This window comes from Agrilus planipennis, unplaced genomic scaffold, assembly GCF_000699045.2.
Source record: "Agrilus planipennis isolate EAB-ADULT unplaced genomic scaffold, Apla_2.0 scaffold169, whole genome shotgun sequence".
NCBI classification, from domain to species: Eukaryota; Metazoa; Arthropoda; class Insecta; order Coleoptera; family Buprestidae; genus Agrilus; species Agrilus planipennis.
In genome coordinates, this window is record NW_020438936.1 from 237,357 (window position 1) to 253,355 (window position 15,999).

The window sequence follows — 15,999 nt, forward strand, 5'->3', positions numbered from 1 at the left end:
GATCGCGCTCTTGGTCGTCGCCCTCTCCCCGTACTGTGGGGGCCACTGCGGGGTATATTACACATCCTGGTTCCACACTCTTGCAGCCTCTGTAATTTCACTCCGTCCGTCTCAACTCTTAATGAAATGTATGTCTGTTTTACCACCCCACAGGAACGTTTAATATCTGGCCGCCGAGCTCGGGAGAGACACACGTGTGCGCGCACACACACACACACGTATTATATATATGAATGTATGTACACCCTCATATACACGGAAGTTGCACTAAGAAAGAACAGAAAACGGGATCGCGGAACTAATTAAGCATCGTGCGCATGCATCACCTTATAGTGGCGGTGGTGGTGGTGGTTTTCCTGTTAAATTAAAATCGGAAAATTTTAAGGGAGACGAGTCTGCAATGGATATTAAAGTTGCGAATTGCTTCAGTTGAATGGAAATGCTCTTTGTTCAGGAAACCGCTGAAAGAGGCTCTAGAAAAGTCGTGATAATTTCTTCGATGTCGTGATTACTAGCAGGAGGATTTTAATAGGAAACTGAACACTGAAGGAGCGACTTAAATAAGTAGTGTTTGGAGGAGTAGAAACGAGAAGTTATTGAAGATTTTTAAACCTTTAAATGACACCTTGACACTTTTTACATTGAATGGTAATACCTGCAGGCCTATAGATTTCTGTTGTTCTATCACTTTTTATAATGTAGGTAAAAGTGCTTACAATAACTACAAAACAGTTGTTAGTAGATTTAGGATTAGGGCTGAACGTAATCTAAATGAACCGTTAGGTCCAGACGTTTCATCTGCGACGACATCTTTAGTGGTATTGCATTGATAACCCCATGGGCAAAGATTAAACCTCGAATCTTCAACACTGACTGAGTCACTTATCATTTCGCCACGTTGTCAACGGAGTACCACTGAAGATGTTACCTGCAGTTGCCGACGAAACGACTTCGCTAACAATTTATTTAGATCACGACCTTCAACTCGAATCACAATTTTAGAAGGATTTCGTTTTTGTAATTTGCAATATAAAATGTGTCCTTTTCATCATGCAATGATGCGGATCATTTTTTGACTAGTCATTTTTGTTTCAGTTGCACAATATTTATAACTCTCTTTATGTATTAAGAACGGTAAATGATCAGAGTATATGTTCAATGAATGTATCGTTAGATATTTTCTTGAAATTTTATAAAATTTATTGTACAATATAGATACCATACTTGTAGAATCTCAACGAAGATTCGTAAAATTCTATTCATTTCGAACTTATCGACGGTAGGAAGGACATCTACAAGGCTACAAAACAGAAAATTCTAACGTCACGAGTCACGTCACGCGCCACGTGTGACACCTGGTGGATATGTCCAAAAGGAGTCATTTTAATATGCTTCAGAAGCTAACCTGTAACCTATAATTGTTTATTACAAAAAGTTGTATCATTAAAAAAATATTATCAATCATTACTGTGTTGACATTCTATCGGCGATTCCTATAACATTTTCTGTTCTTTTTCATTATCTGTTCTATGTTATTTTTTATAGCAATTCAAAGTTGTAATTCTGTAGAGAGAAGGTATACCCATAAACCAATATTACTAGATAGCGCCTGTAGAGTTAGCGTTATCGCAGACGTGTGAACAAATTCGATAAGAACTTATGGATGTTTGTGCTTGTAACACTCTCGAATATCAAGAGCTAACAACTAAAATTCTGTTAGACAACTTAATTCACTTATTAATTTAAATATGAACACACAATATTACATGAAAAGATGTAGGTACTTTATGTAACAGCTAATTAAGTGATCGAAATAATAACAATTATTATTAATTAAAATGTATGTAAAAACAATGTAAAACTATTGCTTGTTTATTTAATTTAGGACCTGTGTAAATGATACTTGCTTACTACAATTGCCAGTTTGTTACAATAGTTTATTCAACGTTCAACGTATTGCTGTGTAAGAAAATAATGGAAAAATTGTTAAATATTTAGGTAGTAGTGTCAATTTTCTGGAAAGTCAAGGAAAAGTCGGGAAAGCTTGAAGCAGTCGGAAAAAATCCGAGGTTTCAAAGTCAAATCTAATAAATTGTTATGCTGTTCGTTCTGTTGTAATCACTTAAGACTAGTTTACCTAATTGGATGTAAAGAGTATCTGTAGTATCTATGCATTCAATTGTAGGTAGCATTCAAATCATAATTCCCTTTTATTTGTAGTATTAAAGGACTTAGAAAAAGATGCATATAAAGCTGCAACTATACTTGATTAGCTTTATAATGTAGGTATATGTCCGTTATCGCATCTACAGCAACTATAGTTACCGTTCTTCGATTATTTTTCAATTTTCTTTTTTCAAAAACTGCTCGAGAATTTCTGTATGTGTCTGCTGGTTAAATTGGTAAGTGGCATACCTAATTGGTCAGCTTCAATTCCAACTAAATTTGTAACAGGTGTGAAATTTAATTTTTTGTCCAAAAAGGACCTTTTTCTCTCAAAAACCAGCTCGATAAATACGCATTGCGATGTCTTCCTTTTTATACATTAGTGGATGCAATTATTAGATGCCTGCTGTGATTCGTTTTCTGTACACTTTTAATCAGCTTGGCATAGTTTTTACGTCTATTACGTCTCAAGCACAATATCTTCAAAGTTACGTGATTATTTCCACAAGACTTACGTTACGCATAAATTCTCTTCCAATTTTATAGTTCTTCATGTTACGCAAACTTTTGTGGTAACTGATGATGCATCAGTAGGCGCCCCGTAAAATTTGTTAATTGTCACAAAAACATACGACAGTATAACGAATCAATTAAATATTATGAAATGTTGATGAAAACGTCTTTTTTTTGCAATAATTATTAAGTTTTATTTACTATTTAACTGTTTTACATTTCACAAATTCATATTTATTGTTTAAATAATAATAATTACTGGAGTCTTTCTTCTTTTTCAGAATCGTTTGGAGTATCATGACAATTTGAGAGGAACGGTAGGCACATTTATTTTATTTCTAATTTAAATACATTAGGGTTATCAAGGAGATAGTATAACCTTGAAATATTTTAGTGCAATGTACCCCATATTATAGTAGGACCCCTCACAGGTTTCCAACTGTCTTGCAAAAAGCGTTTCTATATTTATTCTGAAAAATGATTACTTTAAAACAATTTAATCAAGAACTTAATACAGTTACGAAATACTTAAATAATGTAATAAAAGTATAATTATAATGCGAAGAACATGGCAGGAAAACCATTAGGATGAATGAAGACGACCAGCCTCTTCTCGTGGTTATTGTTCCATCTTTTTTTATCAGCCTGAATCTTGTTATATAATTGCTAATTGACCTACTTATAGTATACATGCAGGTACTTAAGAGTTAGGAAAAAAATCCCATGTCTTGCCTTTCGGGAAAATGTTGTGGTAAATATTAGTGCAATAGCTTCCGTTCTGATTTTGGTCTAAGTGGCGACTGACGAAGTTTTTCGGAAGTCCTTCCAACTCCAAAGCTGGATGCAGTTCACCTACGGGCCGCGAAAGTTTTTTCCAATTTGCGAAATAGGCAATTGTTTCCTCTCTGCGGATTACTTTAAAGCAAAGTGAATTTTTCTTGTTTTAACAGCCGCTGCTTCTAAAAATGTTGCCTCGTGATGGATCTTTTTATAAGCACGACCGCAGTCAGAAAAGTTGCCCTACCAACCTAATAGATAATTGTTCTACTGCCTATAATAATTTATTATTATTTTATTTCCTCACAATTGCAAAAGACACATATGATCAATAGATACTCACGCGCGCGCCCCTGCTGTTCATTAAATCCGTAAATAATTATTTGAGTTTTCAATTTCAATTGTTTTCTTCGATAAGGGATTGCTTTTCGTTTTCGCTTTTCGGTCTGGGACGCGTGTGGCGCTTCATCAATCGGCTCGTTATTCGTGAACGGAAAAAATATCTCATGCATAAATTTTTAACGCAGATTTCCTTTTGATATTCTCTTCTCTCGCCGCTCCACCGTCGTCAACTTCCATCACCCTCGTTCGAACCTGCTTATTTTTCTATTCTCCCCCTTCTTCTTCTTCTACTTCTTCTTATTCTTCCTCCTTCATTGACGTTGTCGTTGTCGTCGCCGTCGTAGTCGTCGTGGCGGCGTCACTCGCTGCCACCCCCCACTTTAATGGAGAAAATTCGACGCTTTTTTCTCTCTTCCTAATATCTCTTCCCCTAAAAATTTATAATGTAAAAGAGCTGGCTGCGTCTTTGTCGCGAGCGTGGGGACGTTGATAGCGACGTCGCCTTCTTCGACGTCGAAGTGGAGGGCGGGGGTGGGGCGGACGATAGCGCGCCATGCAAATGTGGGAGATGTGCTAACTACTAGACCGGCGCTTCGAAAGCGGCGCCGTCAGAATAGCGTCGGCGTCCGTCCGTCCGGGGGGAAGCCAGCGTCGCAATACACTTTTTGTAATTATCGCCTTGATGTTGCTAATTAAAGCGTCGTGTCACGGTGTTCGGCATTATTCCTGTGTGTCCGTCGGTATCGGTGATTGTTTTTAGTTGCGGCCGCGAAAGCTCTCGTCTGGTCGCTAATCGTTCCTCCTTCTCCTCTCCTTTCGGACACGTGTTTCTTAGACGAACGGGCGGCTAGTGAAACTGGCGTACGTTTTTTGCTGCTATTACTATGTTGGTGGTTTCCTCTTTAGTTGCATGTTTCGATAACGTAGTTTTTTTCGAGGTCTAAACTTCAAGGAGTGCACCTTTGCCTTTTTTTGTAACAGCGCAGCGGCAGGAACAAAAGTTGATAGGAAAACAGGCTGAAGTTTTGTTTGGCAACAAATCCTTTAGTTTCCTTGTCCATTAACCTATATGGTATCAATGCCAAAAAGTTAGTAGTATGTAGTTCCCTTCCTCAGAATGTCAGTAGACTAATTTTAATATGAGCAGGTAGGGTAATTATTGTTCGTTCGCAAGTTCTTATTACCCAATATACTTTTCAAAACTAAAGATAATTAGCAAGAATTACTGTATTACATGCACGACATCTGAATTATTTATACCTACTTTTGATTAGTTGCATCTGTCAAATGTTTAATCAATTTTAGTCTATTCTAAAATTTGTCTGGTGCTATTGTATCAAAGAATCTTGAAATCTGAAATTTCCAAATTTGAATATTATTAGTGATTATTATGAAAACATATTGTTTTTCTTTTACCCTGGTTCTTTGCTTCTTCATTTTGATTTCCATGCCTAGTTCTATTTCTAATCGTAGATTACGTTTGGTTTAACGAGCGATATACAAGCATCTGTTGATTGTTGAATTATTATAATTTTGATGATGATGATATTCATTTAATATTTACTTTATTTAAAAAGAGAGAGAATCTTTTGTAACAAAACTTTCTGTATAATGAGTGTAAGTTGTATGTTCTTCCCTAAATCTAATACATTAAAATTAAAACACAGCGTAAACTTTATAACGAAATTTCTTATAACGAAAGCTTCCCTATAACGTAGACGTTAAGAAAAAGAGAAAGTGATACTGGAGACGTTTCGGACGCAGTCCGTCATCAGAATTTTGTTTCAAAGTCAAGCAATAAAATTTTGATTTTTAAAATTCTGGGTATGATACCTACCTAACGAATGAGAATTTTTTCGAACTATCAGAACTTAAAGTACTTCAATTAGTTCGTGAATTGTGAAGTAAATGATTAAAGTATTAACTAGCTTTTTTGAGTTAAAATTTTTAACTTTTACCTTTGATGTAATATCGGTATTTATTTATAAGTTGCGTATATGTCCGAATACAGGGACAAAGCAATCGTTTAAATTGCTCATAGCGATTCGACGCTAAAAGCCATAAAAACTATTTCACGGCTTGTCACTACACGCTTTGCCGGTAGGTGTCGACCAGGGCCCAAGAAACTTATCGTCCTGTTAGTCGGTAGTGTCCTGGTAAGGATGACGACTATTGAATTGAACCGCTGCAACTTCTCCGCATGATCCTGTTCATTCGTCTGAACTATGTAGTTAATGTCTACGTGCCGTATTTTAAGATATCAATTTTTTTGTTTCAACTTTCGTATTTTTCCACGCTTGTTAGAACGGCTGAGGTGACAAACATATTTATTACTTATACAAACCCCTTAGATGAAAAATGTAATTTTATCGATATTCGTCAGCAAAAATCGTTGTTTAGCACTTTACTAGATACAAATTATAATTCAATTTTTTTTTAACTCAAATCTCTTAGATGTTACTGTTACGTATTCCAGTTAGTTTTTAACTTTTGTTTATTCCTGTTAATGCTGTTAAACTTACAAGATTTCAGCCTGAAATTTTAAGACAATATAAGTACCTACTTCGTTCGTGTTGTCTGTTCCTATCGTAACGTTGTAATCCCGACCTAGCTGCTTTTTCTGCTGCCTAAAATTAAAACTGAAAATTTGTGGTATAATTGTTTTGCTTAAAAACTGAAACCATTGATTAAATATAAAGCAAAATATGTACCTACCTATTTATGTCAAGGGAACAAAAAAATATTCCAGTTAGAAAGGATTCGAATTATAGAAAATGGAATTATTTAAAATAAATATCTGATTCTTTATATTTTTCTAATAATGCAATTTTTTATAATCAAAATTTTAAATTTCGTCAAACACTACTCTGTTCTTTGTCGTTAATTGTAAGACTCGCGAAGAATTCTGCATTTCGGAACACTTTAAAACAGAACACACAGGAATAATGTCCCATCGTACCAATCCATAATAGTAAATCGCGAATTACGCCATATAATTTCTGTTTCTACAGATTAGTTTGTACTGAAGGTGAAAAATACTGTTACATTTGTTTTCCGGAGTAAACTTGAAGAAGGTTGCATTCAGATTTTAATGGAATCCATAAGATGCTTACGTCGCATTTTACAGGTATGTTGTTGTGGATGTGGATTGCATTTTTACATCTGTGTTGTTTATTTACTTTTGTTTTTATTAGTACTATAGTTCATCACCTCAATAATGGGGGATATCCTAAATCGAATTCACTTTTGAATGTTGTCGATAATTAAGGATCTTGTCTTAAATTTAAAATATTGAAGCTGTAACTTGAGCCTACAACATTTTAACACTCAATTGTCTTTAAATTAATTAACTATACAATTGTCTTTCGCAATTGGTTTACCTACCTGAAAGTATTGTTTTAATTAGAGATAAACTCCTTTATAAGGTATCTACATGCATTTCAGAACTTATACTTATGTTATATGTTAAAAACTGTATCTAAGTGTATCGGCTCATACAAATATAGTTTCTGCACACGTATAATGCTTCAAGAATACACATTTTTGAATTAAAAAAAATTAACTATCAAAATAATGTAAAACGTTAACCGAACATAGAAATTACACATTTCTTTGTAGGCGTTGAAGGAGTGAAAATGCATAATTTGTTGAATATGTTTTGTCAATCCCATCGAACTGAAAATATCACCAGTTTCTCTAGAAAAAAAATGTTCTAAACTAACCGAAGTCTTAAAATGTTTTGAGCAAGGCGTAACACCTCCTAACGGGTTCAAATTATATTTACTGAACTTAAATTACTTTATCATTTATAACGTATGAAAAGATGGCTGTTGCTGTTTGTACGAATTTTGAAAAAATGGTGCTGCCCTTTGATTCTTTAATGTAATAGAGAATATCCCCCGGTTCGTTTCGTGAGACCGGGGATGGTTGACTAGTTTTTTACTGAATAGTTCATATTTTTTGTGTCTTAATGTATATAGACAAGAAAAGCATGTTAATTGATAGAAAATCTATTAACCTAATAAAAATATGTAATATTTAGTTCTTAGTTTAGTATAATACTGATGATTTAATGCATTTTACAAAATATTAAATCTTAGTCAATCTACCCCTGGGCCGGGGTAGGTAGACCATATGCCCGGAGTAAGTTGACTCATGTACCAATAAGAGTCAAATCATGAGAAGGAGCAAATAATTAAACATTTTTTTAATATAATTGAACCTTTTATTAAAAAATAAACTGGCTAAAGTTTCCTCTTCTAGATTAGTAAAAATTTGTCTATTTTTTATATATTCCACTGTGTCCAGGGTTAATTCTGCCCTCGTCAATTTCGGATTCTGTTCTAATTTTTCTTTTAATTTGGCCACGTAACGATTTAAAAGTCCAATAAAAAGTTAATTTACGTGTTGTTTTCAACTACATATTTCATTGGGGTTGGTTGAATAATTATTCAACCAGCCCCGAAAAAAATTGGTCTACCAACCCCAGACGCCATTTTTAATTTTGATCGCATGGCTAGCCTAAACACTGCCGTTGACTTGAAAAATAAGATATGAAATATGATAAATGTGCCCTCATTAAACGCTAGGACTAATAGAAAAATGATTTACATAAAACGAATAGGCATCAGATCAAAAAATACAATATATCAAAATATTACTTATGTGATTGAAATATGAAAAACATGTCACTGTTCGAAAACAAAGCACGACCGCGATGTGACGCTTCAGACAACTGAGCGGGACGCGAAATGTAATGCTTGGTTATGATCAGATGACATAGTTCATACACTATCGACGAGTTTTCGGTAGTTAGTCTACCTACCCCTATAGTCAACCATCCCCGGTCTCCCCTACTTCAGTTCCTAATCTGTGATATGCATTCGTTTTTAGTTAGAGGTTATATTTTCCTCCTGGTTATAAAAAGAAATCCAGTATCTTATATTTTTTTTTCCGCCTATATTAATTAATAAATTAAGTATTATTTGAACGTAACAAGCAATAAAAAGCAATTTCACTTATAAGAACTATAGAAAAAAAAAACAAACGAACAAAGATTCATTGATGAAGTACCATCAATGTACTTGCGATTAGTTAAAGACAAAAAAAATGTGAAAAGATTCGAGTAAAGACTGAGCACAATGACTCGGTTATTCTTCTTTTTATACGTATGTACCTAAGTATAGGTACCTACTATTATAGCGACACACGACTTTTGTAAATACCTGTACCACACTTAACTTGAGTTCGTGACATATTATTCATAAGTTGATGTCATTGTTTCGTGTTCATGGTGAAGGCTGAATTGCCATTTATTATTATACCTGCCTAGATGTGTTCTTGTACTTTTGAAATTTTAATTTTATTAACATTAATGGTATGTTGTACATTAAGTACCTAAACTTTATGAGACGGGCGGTACGTTTAGCAGGAAGCACACAAGAGCCGAAAGCGACCCTCAACACGAATATTAAAAACAAGCGAAAATCTATCTAAACTCTACGTCCTAAGTCGCAAATGAAATTTGCTAAATTTCTCGGTTTGTTTGACCGAAAACTATTTGTCTTTTATTCTTGTTCTCGTGTAAATTATAGGAAATTTAAATGAATTGTCAAGCGATTTTCAATGTAAATACTTGTAATTCTTTATTACTATGAGAATATATGGTCGCCTCAATTTAATTTTGCCGGTTTTGGATTAAAAAGTCGAAATTGTAAACCTTTTACTTTATTACTTATTACTGGAACAATAAATCTACTAACCAGTATACCTACCACAAGGAAGAGAAAGATATCCTTATCTTTCTCGGCTAGTCGCAGGCAACGAACACTGATGGTAAACTTTGTGCATTTTTCTCTCTATTTAAATAGTCTCTAGAGTTTGTCTCTCTTTTATTACTGTACTACCGATTGTTTTATGAATCTTAAATAAATTACAGTGACATTGACAGATAATAAAAGAGAGAGACACTCTATAAACTATTTAAATAGAGAGAAAGATGCACAAAATGTACAAAGTACCATCAGTGTTCATTTCCTGCGACTAGCCGAGAAAGACAATGGTATCTTTCTCTTCCATGTGGTAAGTATGGAAGTCAGTAGATTTATTGTTCCAGTTAAAGTCAATTAACATAAATTACACACTTACATAGTTACCACAACAACCATGTTATGTTACAAATATTCACTGATATTTAGTAATTCACAAAATGTATATATTTACTTAATGGTAATAATGCATACAAGTATTTAAACAAAGTTATCGATTACAATTGATAATTGCCGCCCACAGTTGCGCGTGTAACTTCCGTTGCCGCTGCCCGTTACGCGTTGCGCTGTGCTTCAAAAATATTTTTAATGAAGTGAGGATAATGAATATTTGAAAAAATTGTTGTTTAATTTACTGGTTTCCAAGCTTTCTAATAAGTTATTATGCGATGTGCAATATATTTGTGCTGAATGTTTAGTTAACTGCATTTGGAAGCAACACTGCTATCGCAGCCGCCTAGGATATTCGTCCCTATTGGTTGCCACACAAACATACAGAACGTTAACTGCACATGAATTTTTCTCTTTGGGTTTTTGAAATATATTACCTCATAAAGCTTTAGTGATAAACAGAAAGCGAAAGAAAATTTGGAAGGGGTAAACTTAAGAGTGGGCGCGTATCCCTAGTGACCTTATTCATACTTTAGTCAAAGGTGACAATAAGTATGTATGGGTATGAAAAAGTTGTTACAGGCTAAATCTTTCCATCGCTTGACCGATTTTTATTTGAAATATTATTTCCATCTAAGAACACTTCGAGTATATGCATTTTGAAATCGTTAATTTGAATACTAACCCCAAGGGGTACACTTTTGTGTCGCATAAAAGAAAATAAATTTTCTTTTGTTGGCCTCTCCATATATGTATAAGTTTCTAAAAGCGTAATTCCCGTATATTATTGTTATTATTCGATAGGAACTTCCTGTTTTTGGTGCGTTACATTTTTATGCATCCAGCCTTTCATATAGGTAACAGATTGTCGAAGGTATATATATACATATGTACATGAATAGGTGAACATAGGTAGTCACATGTATAGTAAAAGAATTTGTCTTTTGAATGAGATCGCACAGTCTCTAGCCTCTTCGCATTAAACACAGCTGAACTGGCTGCTGACTGTTGGTGAGGCCAACCAACGTTTTGCCGGAATATTGACACGGTTGGATGGTAAAGGGTGCAAATACCGAACGTCGTCCACAATAGGGGTAGTTAAATGGTTAGAATTTCGTAAAGAATAATCTTGGGGTTTAAAGGTAGCGTGTTGTGCTTGTGCCCGTGTTTATTGTACGGATTCCCGATGTTGTTACAATCGATTCTGTAACTGGTCCGCTGTAGTTTTGATTGGAAATTGTCCTTTTGTAGACGTATTTAGGACGGACCTTGAAAAATATCTAACGAACTAAAATGAATGGGGACGATCCAGATGCGTTAATGTAATTAAATCTGTCACTGTTTGTAGACAAAGGAAAACATTAACCCATGTGAACAAATTCACTGCTGTGAAACTTTTTAACGTTCATTTGGGAAGAGTTTGTCTACTACCATAATTTAAAGTAATTCTTTATAATTAATAATGTAGATTAAGTAATACCTAGTTACTAAATTTCAACTTTATTGTCATAGAATTCCTAAATTCTTATTCTAATTTATTATTTTATTATGTTCTTATTATTTAATTTTTATGCTCTTTTAGGTAGGTAAATCAGAAATTCGTAAAAGATTGTTAAAGGTGTAAAAAGAAAAGAGGTTAGAATCATTGGAAATGGCGAATGATTGGGATACAGTGGATAGAGAAGGTTAGAAATGAGGAGGTATTAGAAAGAATAGGAGAACAGATGACTTTATGGAAGGCAATAAAAAGTAGGCGAGATAGGTTGGTGGGAGACCTTCTCAAGCATGAAGGTGTAGTCAGAGACATATCAGAAGCAGAAACAGGAGTTAAGAGGAGTAGGGGTAGACCTAGATTACTGTTCGCAAATAGTTATGGATGATCGATGTTCTAGTGTTAGGGAAATGCGAAGATTAGCTCAGGATAGGAAAGAGTGGAGGTACGTGTTCGACCAGTCCTAGGACTGACGAGCTTATGATGATGATGTAATACTTTGTATTTTTAAACTCTATAAGCACATATTCTACTTTTTACCGCATTGTACTGCCTTTTAATGACAATCATTCGTTTTTTATCGTTTTAAACTGAAAATAGTGGGTAGATATTTAAGGAAAACCTATCCCAACATTTAGTACGAATTCACTTCATTATCTCTGCGTGTAACTCTCAAACACTCTCAACAAAGCAGATTACGTAGGTTTGGAGTGGTATGTTTGATAGTTAGAATAGGCTTTTATAGATTAGATATCGAATCTTACACAACTATTTAAGGTGCTTATATACTTGCCTATTTACAATCACTCACAAATCTTATTGGTATCCATTGTACAGGTAAGGTAAATTGAATTTATTGGACTTATTTTGCTTCGTTGTTTATGTATATGAAAAGATGACTGAAGATATTCGTACGAATTTTTCTATACACGATATTGTATAATTATATATTAAGTATTTTTCGAAAGACGATGATTGCATTTTGATGTTATATTTGGTTCTCAATTTGCTGCTAGTGTATATCTCAAAATTTTTATGCTACAGACATGTGTGTAATTGGTTTTTTTATGCGCTTGAAGACCCATCCCCAAAAATTGGTTATAAAGGTTGTTTTTTTTTATCATATCACTCTGAACCCACATTTGTGTTATTTATAACTTTTAATAACCTGACGTCTTACGGTCATTACAGGTAATTGTGATGTTAAATTCGTATCTAGGTATTTTAAAAAAATCATTCATTTCCTTCTTAATTACAAAATGAAATTGTTATTAAAATTGTTTCTAATTTTTATAAATTACAGTAGGGTTACTAAGAATTACGAAACTACAATTGTTATTTTGTCAAATCTTCTTAAATATAATTAAGGTGCATTTAGACTGAGCGATTTCGCTTAGCCTTTACTCACGATCAGTGTGAAAGTCAACGGGAGAGGCTGCCAAGAATCTGTGAATAATTTAGGCAAGCGACGCCTAATGCCGCTTTCCTGACATTGAAGTGAATAAACTCGATTCTTATATCCTTTCGCTCCTCTAGTAATCTTAACGCATTTTGATGGACTTTTTAATTATTAAGACTATAGATTAAGTCTTCTCAGAAAACTTACTAGTAGTTTAATGTTACCAAACGTCTGTTGTAGACGGTATATCGCGTTGTGAGAGGCGGCAGAGGCGGAGGGAGAGAAAGGCTAGTGGTGGCGGAGAGAGATGGATATAATGCGCAGCCGCGCGGAGAGGGGAGTCCGCTAGAGTCCCGGCGGCGTGTGCTGTGCTCAGCTGTTGTTTTCTTACCTCCGCTCTCCACTCGCCTGGGCATCATTGCCCCTATTTGCGGTCTGTGTAAAAATCAAATCATAATTTGCAGTAAACCTGTAAAAACGAAATGTGTGCTGGGACACATAGTAGAAGTGAAACTTCAACGGACAAGTGGAAAAAGGAATGGCAACGGACAATTGGAAAAACGAATTGCAACAAAATTTTTACTTGAAGTTTTACGGGCAGGTTTTCAAATTGGACAAGTAAAAATTTTGTTGCGATTCGTTTTTCCACTTGTCTGTTGTCATTCAGTTTACCGCTTGTCCGTTGAAGTTTCACTTCTACTATGTGTCCCAGTACACATTTCGTTTTGTTTTCGTGGGAGAGGGGAAATCTTCAAAACTTCCACAAAAATGAGACTACTATCCAGATAGAAACAAAGCGGGCAACACCTGTGCCTTTTCTACAAGTTTGTTATAACCATAGAGAGAAACCACTGGTTGCACATTTACAAAAGATGATTACTCTCCAGAAAGAAACAAAGCCACACTGCGGCCAATACTTGCGTCTTTTCTGCAAGTCTGTAGTTACCATAGAAAAAGACAACTACTGTCCGCATGTTCCCTTAGTCTATCTTGCTTGAATCTGCATTTACTTTACAAGTTGATACGAAACGCTCAGTCCATGTTCTCTACATAGCTTAATCTTCAAAAACTGAAAAAGAAATAATTTTTCGTTATTGGGACAATGCATTTAGTCTGGATTAATTATTAAAGTTGACAGGTTCGGATAGGAACACATCCAAAAAAATATTAGAATTCAAATTTTATTAAACATGTCAGAATGCAGCAAGGCATTTTCGATTTTTCTTTTCATATATCTACATGTATAATATATACATTTTTTTTTCGATATCGCTGCTTAGAAAAATCGTAGGGCACTCGACGGGAAAACAAAAATATTCTTTTCTCGACCCTATTGATTTTTATTCCCGTCTATTCACAGCGAGCCAGTCATACTTTGTATAAAATTAAAGCGCAAGTAGGGCAACAAAAGAACCGGCTGATTGTTTTATATATTAGACACCGTATAATGAATTTGTGTTAGCTTCCTTCTCATCTCAAATATGGAGGGGGCGATTCGTTCTTATTGTGTGCTGTTCATCCCTGCTTTGCTTCTTCACTCACATCAGTCGATTCTTTCAAAACGAAATTCGCTTCGGAATAGGAAAACGATCGGCAATTGTAAATTCCAGCCAAAAACGTTTTCGCATACATAAACTGCACTTTTAAATTTTTTGTCATCATTAAAAGGTCGTCAGTCCTAAGACTGGTTGGATACGCATCTTTACTCTTTCCGATCTTGAGCTAATCTTCGCATTTCCCTAAAACTAGAACAGCCCACATTCTTAACTATTGTGAACAGTAATCTAATTAAAAATTAGAAAGAGAACTGGCCGATTTTAGGTATCTAGGAAGTCAAATAAGTCAGGATAGAAGGGATGTAAAGCGGAGGATAGCACAGGGTCGAGTCACTTTCAATAAAAAGTAGTCACTTCTATGCTCGCGAACGGTTAATTTAGAAATTCGAAAAAGATTGTTAAAGGTGTATGTTTGGAGCGCGACGGAAAAAGAAAGGTTAGAAGCGTTCTAAATGTGGTGTTACAGGCGAATAATGAGGATACCGTGGATAGAGAAGGATAGAAATGAAGAGGTATGAAGAGAGAAAGAATGAGAGAACAGAGGACTCTGTGTAAGTCAATGAGAAATAAACATGATGGGTTAGTAGGACACCTTCACAGGCGTGAAAGTCTAGTCAGGGGCATATTAGAGGCAAAAATGGTTAGGAGGAGTAGGTAGAGGTATACCTAGATTAGATTACTGTTCGCAAATAGTTAAGGATGTGGGTTGTTTTAATTTTAGAGAAATGCGAAGATTAGCTCAGGATGGGAAGAAATGGACGTGTCTGTCCAACCAGTCTTAGGACTGACGACCTTATGATAATGAATCTAATCTAGGTCTACCTCTACTCTTAACTTCTTTTTCTGCATCCAATAAGTCTCTAAGTAGCCCTTCATGCCTGAGAAGGTGTCCTACCAATCTATCTTGCCTAATTTCTTATTGATTTCCATTGTGCCTTCTGTTTTCCTCATCTCCAATGATGGACATGCACCTCTACTTCTTTCTATTACAAGCCAATTATCACATTTCTTGAACAGTAGAGCAGCCTACCTATTTAGGTAGCTTTTCCTCATTTAATCATGTTTCTAATATGTCCCCAATCTATTTTGCCTATTTGTGGTTGACTTCCATTATGCCCTCTGTTCTCCTAATCATTCGTAAACGTGAACTGTGTGACCAGTCGTTCCGTACTCTTTTTTAAAGAACGCTCAATAGCAAGACCTTTAAATTAATATATATAGTAGTTACTTACCTACCTACCTGTACGATAATACCTATCTACGACGTACGCATACACTTCGTCGTAATTGCTATTAAGTAATCGATAAGTGGATTTATAGGTTATGGAAAAGAAAATCGGTTCTGAAATTTAACATCTGATTATGCATTTTGATCAATATTTTGTAGACTTCATCGAGCTTTTAAATGCAATTAACAAAACACTACTTCATTAATGATACAATTTCGATATTGATTTCTGTATCTATTTCTGCCCAAAACGTACAAGCTACTTAAAAACAAAAAAATATCTAAACTAACGTATACATTGGGGATTCCTTAAGAAGGTGCAATACGTTTTTGAAATCCAGTCGAAAAATCCTAACGTTATAGAAAAA

At 34.9% G+C, this 15,999-nt stretch overlaps 1 protein-coding gene across 5 annotated transcripts in view; it reads left to right on the plus strand.

Annotated features, from left to right (window-relative positions):
* The window catches only part of LOC108739418 (zinc finger homeobox protein 3), a 339,092-nt gene that overhangs the window by 49,421 nt on the left and 273,672 nt on the right, over positions 1-15,999 (plus strand). For 4 of the 5 annotated variants that reach the window (XM_018473313.2, XM_018473315.2, XM_018473312.2 and 1 more), the window contains exons 2-3: positions 2,961-2,996; positions 6,870-6,872. The gene's annotated coding sequence lies outside the window, so the exon portion shown is untranslated. Of the gene's footprint in view, positions 1-2,960; positions 2,997-6,869; positions 6,873-11,638; positions 11,642-15,999 lie in introns of those variants that run through there. The other variant, XM_018473317.2, reaches the window with a different exon arrangement.